The following is an 8,026-nucleotide window of genomic DNA, read 5'->3' on the forward strand; positions in this document are numbered from 1 at the left end:
AGTACTCAGTGGACACATGCTGAAAAGCTAAACATACATTATATAGTTGTCATCCATCAACAGTATCACACATGGATTTTTCTTAAAACGCCGGAGCATACTAAATTCTTTTGTGATCTTAAAAGTCTGACTGCAGTCTAAGTTCTTCAAAATCTCATACCATATCCGAGAATCGTGTACCGTGAAGGTGGCCACCTTCAGTGGACACCATAGCGGGTTAACCTTGGATGGCTCACAGCCCTCGCGCACATTATTCCGAATAGGATTTGCGGCCCCATTAGGAACCGAATTCCTTACATAGCTTTGGCGTCGCCAAAACCCAAGGCATATAGTCCAAAGAGATAGGCCTAAAAAACAAACATTTTATGGCATGACAACAACTTTAAAATAATCACAACTCAATTTTGAGAAAAGATGATATTTCATAATTTCACAAGTATTTGATTTATATCTACACTAATGTGCTGGATATTAAAAGAAAGTCCACCTGATATGCTTATTTCTCAACTCAATTACTCGCGTTGGCCTCACTTGCCCTTGAGCAATTTATCCTTTAAAAATAGCGTAGCAAGCTAATTAGTACTTGAACTATTTCTCTTGAGAAAAGAATGCATGCATCCTATTGGATAACACCTATATCTTATTCTCGCTTATATGATTTTTCTTAATCCTACCTCAGGCTTCACAACTCTGCAGAATTTATTTATTCACTTTACTAACTTTGGAGAAATTATATTTTCTCTAAAATAACACTTGGGCAGTTATTTAATAAAATATGGATTCTTGGAGAATCCATTTTTAAATCCTTTTCTTCGGATTTTTCTTAAGGCCGCCCATGGCGTCGCGGGGTGATGCCGGACGGCTCCTCGCGTCCCTAACTTTATCACTTTTCCATCTTTGGAAACTTAGAAAATTATTCGGGAATTAATTAATTAAGCTCCAAGCTCAATTCCTTAAATTAATTCCAACCCAACACTTTATCTCGGCCCAAAACAATTAACCTCTTGGCCCATCAGCTAAATAGAAGCCTTTAAAGTAATGGCCCAACTCATTTAAATTCCTTAGTGGGGATCGGCCCACTCTCCCTACTTATTTTTTTTTATCAATTGGGACTATCCCAATAATTAAATTGGCCCAACAACTTTATTTGCTTTAGGCCCAAAGCAGTGACCCATTTACTCACCTCCCCATCGAGAGTTTCCTCCAACTCCATCTTCCCCCATTTCTAAATCCTTAAATGCTGAACACCTTTCCGTCTCCATCATCTCACTTCTCAATTTTCAAGAATCAAATTCCTAATTATAGAAGAAGGCAACACCTCAAACTTTTCTCTTTCTAATTTCTCATTTCCCCTATTCAATTCACAGTGGCGCCTCCATCTCAATCTCTCGCTCTTATTCTCTTCGGCGAAGACCGCCGTTCACTTGCGTCGCCGGAGCACCGCTGGCTCCGGCTCGTTGTTACCGAGTCGCCAACGGCTCACGCCAAAGGCCGGAGCTTTTCCGTCACTCGCCCTCCCTCGGCTTTCCTTCTCGGCGACTCCGTTTTCCTCACTTTCCTTTCTCGATTATTGTGCTGATCCCCTTTCTCTTGCAGCGGAGTCACGGCGGAGCATTCGCCTTTTCCGGCGAAGTCAGCAGTAGAGAGGAGGCGTCGCCTCCTTCTCCCTCTCCCCGCCGCGGCCTGCAGCTGCCCCGCGAGAGCTTCCGGAGTTCCGCCGTCGCGGGACTACCCTTCGGCCTAAGCTAAGTCCCCCTCCCTTATTCCCCTTCATTTGATGTTCTGGAGTTTTAAATTTCCTTGGTGCAGTAGCTATGTTAGGTATTTCATCTGATCTCGTTGAAGGATTTTAATCTTATGTTTTAAGTCTTTGAGAGCTTATTGGAATGAGCCCTTCCCCTAGTTTGATTGTTTCTCTTGCAACACTGTCTATTGATTTATCACATGTCTTGTGCTCTAGCTACTGTATTGAGGTTTCATCTATACCTCTAAGGCCATCCACAATCGGAATAGCCCAGCAATAGCCCAGCCATAATCTAGCCACTGCCACATCATCAGCACTAAAAATCCTCCTGTCACATCATAAATAGCCCAGCAATAGCCTAGCCACATCATAAATAGCCCAGCCACATCAATAGCCACATCACTAATAATAATTATATAAAATGACATAATTAACAATCACACAATATACGGAATTTAATTTACGAGACATATACGGGAAACATTAATAATACTATTAAAAATTTAAAAAGTACAATAATTTAAAAATATTACAATAATTAAAAAAAAGTACAATAATTAAAAAAAAGTACAATAATTCACTCCTCGTCGCCATCGTCGTCTCCTCCGTCGCTGTCGCCACCATCGCCTCCGCCTCCGTCGCCGTCGCCTCTACTCCCGGCAGCTTCCCTCCGTGCCGCCTCCAAATCCTCCTGCATGCTCAGGAGCAATGTTTGAAGCAAACTCTTCTCCACGGGGTCCACCGCCGCCCGCCATTCGGCCATCGTCTTGACCATCTGAGCGCGCATCTGACTCGGGTGCATCTGACTCGGGTGCATCTGACTCCATCCACCTCCCACGGGGATCGGAGGAGTTTGAGATCCGCTACTCCCTGAAGTAGGCTCGTTGTTGAGATCCATTTACCGTTGTTGATCTTGTACAGAAATTTAGATAGAGAGAGTACTCGTTAATACAAGTGGTGCGAATGAAAATGACAGGCAAGTCGCGCATATATAGTGTTTCGGAATAAAAAAAAATTAAAAATTCGCGCTAGGCGATCCGGACGCTGCAATAGCGCCTAGCAGATCGCCTAGCGCCGCGGAACCGCCGAGCGCTAGGCGGTTTTTTTCCGCGAAATCGGCTAGGCGGCTGCAATAGTTCGCCTAGCGCACCGCCTAGCACCGCCGCTCGGCTAGGCGGTGCGCTAGGCGCTATTGTAGATGCTCTAAGTTCTCATGCTATCTATCGCGGCGCTAGGCGCTATTGTAGATGCTCTAAGTTCTCATGCTATCTATGTGATTGCCTATCATGACGTAAGGATACCTATGTGATTGCCTATCATGATGCATTGCCTATCATGATGCAAGGATACCTATGTGATTGCCTATCATGATGCAAGGAGTAATGGGGTGTTGCCTATCATGATGCAGGGAGTAATAGGGTGTTGAGGGGATTACTGCCACCCCTTGCTTCCTGCCACAGCCTCTCTCTTGATACTCTTGGGTGGTTTATATAGCCACAATTCTTGGCTGTTTGTGACTGAAACTTGGAGACAAAGTAGAAGAATCTTGTTCTGTAGCTCTCTTAACCAAAGCAGAAGTAGCTTTTATCTTAAGTTTAGCTACTACTATTCCATAGAGTAGAACTAGTTAGAGCATCATTAACCCCTGCCCGGAGGACTTCGAATGCCGCTCCCTTCACAATAGTCCACCGTGCTTGGAGGACTTCGAATGCACGCTCCACATCTTTCCGAGCCGCCTCTTGCCTTTGGGCAAATAATGCCCTCCGTTCCGTTGTCGGACATGTGATAGTCTTCACGAACACAGGCCATCGAGGGTAGATCCCGTCTGCCAGATAGTACCCCATACTATACCGACGGTGGTTGGCCGTGAACTCTACGTTCGACGCTCGCCCGGCACACAAGTCATTGAACAATGGAGACTCGTTCAACACATTGAGGTCATTGTTGGACCCCGCGACACCAAAGTAGGCATGTTAGATCCACAATCGTTGGTCGGCTATGGCCTCCAACACAATCGTGGGATGTGTGCCCTTGTGCCCGCTAGTGTATTGTCCTCTCCATGCCGTTGGACAACTCTTCCACTGTCAGTGCATACAGTCGATGCTGCCAAGCATCCCCGGGAAGCTATGGGTCCGCTCGTGCAAGTTCACCAACTTCCTAACGTCGTCGGTCGTTGGCTTTCTCAAGTATGTATCCTTGAATGCTTCAACGTCGGTCGTTGGCACTCCCGTCCAGTATGCTCGCTTACATGGAGATACTCATCGAACATATCTGATGTAGTACCATAAGCGAGTGACGTACGGCAGAGGTGAGTATAAAGATACTCAGTGAACACATTACCGAAATATACATATATACGTTGAAAATATTATCATGTCATCACAGTAACCCTCGAGATTTTTCTCTTAAAAGGCCCAAGCTTACTAAATTCTTTGTGAGCCAAAGTTCGACTGATCAGTCTTAGTTCTTTCTATACTTTTGCCATATCTGAACACCAAGTGTCGTGGAGATGGTGCTCTTCCACGGTCACCTACATCTTTCTCCAGCAGAGGAGGTGGCCACCTCCCAACGGCCTCCACTATATCATCTTTGTGTCGTGGAAGGTGGCCACATTGCACGGTCACCTGTGTACACTAATCCGAGTAGGAACACCACCCTCACTCGGACCCAAATTCGATTCTTACGTTCCAACCAAACAGATAGGCTCCATACACATAAAACAAATTATTTATGACAAGACTACATCATTTGCATAAATAACAAACATAAGTTTTTTTTCATCCATATTACTAGGTAAGATAGAAAAGTTCACTTTTTCGCTTTTCCACGATTCTCTTAAATCATTCTCTCATTTCTCATAATTACTTTTCTCAACAGTCTCCCCTTTTATAAATAAAATAACAAGCTAACTTTAGTTTCAAGAAAGATATTAACTTAATGATATGCATTCCATTTTCTCATTATCTTTTCTTTTATTCACTCAGGGGTTCAATCTTGACTAGTTAAATCAAAGGAATTATTTATTCAAAGAATTGATTCTACAAGGAATTATTCTAGTCTCGTTGGTGTTCTCCCTTAATCATTTCGGAATTTACGTTTTATTTTCATAACATAATCCATAGATTTGCTTTCTTACACAAAAACAATAGTTTAAATTTCATAGATAGCTTATTAATTGAGAATTAATTACTTAATTAAATCTGATGATTTAATCCTAAAAGAAATAATTTAACTGATCTCAATGATTTAAATTAAAACTAGCCCAAAGGAATTATTTAGATATTAAAATCAGCCCAATTCAATTGATTTCAAAACAGGAATCCCATATTAATTAAGTCCGAGTTGGGCTCCCTTCTATTTTCATTTCTGCAGCACAAAAGTAAATAAATAACAAATCCTCAAATTGGCCCAACTATAACTAACTAGAGTCTTCTTCCTCCTCGCATCAAACTCTAGCCCCATTTTAGAGAGAGAAGCTCCTCCTTCTCTCTAGAAGGAAGAATCACCGCCGCTGCCTCTTTCCGCCGGCGCCCTCCCTCTCTCTCTCTCTCTCTCTCTCTCTCCCTTCTCGGTCTCTCTCCTCTCTTGGACTCTCATCTCTCTTTCAACCTTTATCTTTCAATTTCATGTTCTTTAGATTGTTGCTTACTATTTAGACTTAAACATTTTCAGATTTAGATAGATCGTGAAACTGTATTTATCCGGAGCAGCTCGGTGTCATCGTCGCCCCCTTGCTGCCGGAGCACCGTCGGCGGAGCACACTACCGGAAACCTGGGCAGCAATTTCTCTATGAGATAAGCTCTCTAACTTTACAATTATTATGATAATAGGATTTGTCTTGATAATATTACCCATTTAGGTGAAATTGTGCAAAATTGTGAGTGGAGGTGTTACAGAAACTGTGTTTTAGATTATTTGAGCCTTGGGTAGAAATGCTTTAATTTCTTTCTCGTGTGCATATTGGGTGTTGGTAGAATCTCCTTTCTTTAATGTGCTTGATACTAATTGCACTATTTAATGCAAGAAACTTTAAATCAAAACTGACTTAAACTTGATTGAAGGACTTTATTTCCACTTATCAGCAATTCTTTCTTCCTCTTTCTCTTTGGAAACTGGTAGGAAGCATGTGTATAGTGGCTGAAAAGTTGATAACACCAACCCTTTATATATTCTCATGGAATTCTTGACAAATGTACCTTTTTGACAAGTGCCCTTATTTGGACACGCCTCAACATCTTGGCATATACTTTATAGTTTATACTATGTATTATAAGAAATTATATTTTATTTCATTTTTTGTGTAGGAAATGAAAAGAGTATCGTGTTGCTACTCGGAGATGCATAGGACAAAAGGTTCATCAAGACTTGCACGATTCTGAACCAACTCCTTAAAATTCAAAATTTTATTTAATTGCATGTACTTGGACATTACATATCTAGTTTGGGATTATTATTATATAACTATTGTGCTTACACGAGTTTTTGACTACGCTTCAATTACTCCTAAATCATAAAGAAAAGTTTTACATGTTCGGCTCTAATGAATACTCCACAAGAATTTCATATAAATTCTTTAAGACACTTTTTAAAAAGACTAGGTTGTCACAGCACAACTTTCTTAGGAGTGGACCGCTACTGGTTTAGCGGTCGTTGGGCCCCAGCGGCCGCTGTATGTGTTGCAGCGGACCGCTGGGCGTCTTAAATGCTCCAGATTTCCAACTTTGACTTTTTGTTATCTTTTTAGGCTCAAATATGCACATTTCTCACAAAACACGTCAAAATACTAAAATAGACAAAATATGCAATTTTATGCTCTAGAATTATGAGGTAAAACGAATATCCTAATGAAGAGGATGGAGGAGATATTTATAGGGGAGAAATCGAGCAGCATGGCATAAGGAAAAAAGTGGCTAAGTTTGGTAAATCTTGGGGAAAAAGTAGGTCAAATTCGTGTGCCGCATTTTTGCAACAGGCAGTTGCACCTAGGCCAGCGGTCGATGCACAATGATCCGTAGCCTCTGCCTCTTGGATAGCTTGCGCTATATATGATTAAAAACTTAGAAAATGATTGAATCCTTATTTTAGTTTTATAAGTCCACTTATTAAGTTAATGTTACAATGAGTCAATAGTATGATGCTTGTGTTGAGAGGAAGGGTAGTGAAACGTGGATTGAATGCATTAGAAGAGAAGAAAAATTACGAATTTATCGTTATTATAGTTGATGTTGTATAGATGAAGAATCAAGTAATTATAAATTATTATCTCTTTTTTAAAAACAATTGGCCATCGATATCTGCATGTCAACACATGCATTAACAAATTTTTCAACTATATCCAAATTAAAACCCTAACCAATATATATCAGTATTTCATAAAAGTAACTAATTAAATTACCGAACAGATTCTCCGATGAATTGACGATTGCTTGCGCCTTCTCCACATGAAGATCTTCGTACTCAACCAGGAATTTTCTAATTTGCATCCCGAACACAGATTATGTCCTTTAGGTGGGCAAAGCTTGTCAGAATCGAAAGGACTCGACTAGAAAAGAAGACAGAATATCAGTTTTCTCAAAAACCAATTTTTCGTCCACTCCCAAAGGGGGAACACGAAATTTTTAGTTAATTAATGATAAAAATCAATTCATTAGTCTTCTATTTAGTCTCCTTTATATAGAGTTATGATGGGCCAGATTAGGGATCCATGGAGGTTAGATTTGGGCCAAACCTGTTGGAAATTTACTAATTAAACTGAGCCTCAATTTAATACAAGTCCAAACAGAATATTATTATCATCAACTATAGTATAATGATATTGACTGCCCGTCCAATCCCAAATTACGAATAATCCGGGCTTTTACCTCTTTAATTTATTATTTCCCGTGTTTAAGATATAAATATCCATTAATTAATTTAAGTCTGCTATTTGACTATAATTAATTAATATCTTTTTCCACGAGTTGTCTAGTTCAAAATCATTATTTATTATTCTGGTTCCAACCGGTCGGGTTTCTGAATAATAAAATATTTTTCGAACACCTCTTGAGGATATTATCAAACTGAACTGACCCAGCACACGATTCATTGCAATAACAATACTAGCACCTCTAGACATTGATCACCACTACCAAGATATCAGGATTCTTGGATTGCGAGAAATCCGCACCATTTGATAAATCAAAGTAGTGCATAATCAATATCGTATGTTCAATGTTATATCAACAATGATTACGAAATAACAATCATTGAGACCTCGTCTTTCAGTAAATAGCAAGAAAGAC

The 8,026-nt window shown here is 40.4% G+C and overlaps 1 long non-coding RNA gene across 1 annotated transcript; it reads left to right on the forward strand.

The window, feature by feature from the left end:
* The first annotated feature begins 2,830 nt into the window (after positions 1–2,830).
* On the forward strand, positions 2,831–6,234 carry LOC121758266. Its single transcript, XR_006041394.1, has 2 exons — positions 2,831–5,315; positions 5,417–6,234. It is a non-coding gene; the product is annotated as an uncharacterized LOC121758266 (long non-coding RNA).
* Positions 6,235–8,026: the final 1,792 nt, after the last annotated feature.

This window comes from Salvia splendens, chromosome 12 (genome assembly GCF_004379255.2).
Source record: "Salvia splendens isolate huo1 chromosome 12, SspV2, whole genome shotgun sequence".
NCBI lineage: Eukaryota > Viridiplantae > Streptophyta > Magnoliopsida > Lamiales > Lamiaceae > Salvia > Salvia splendens.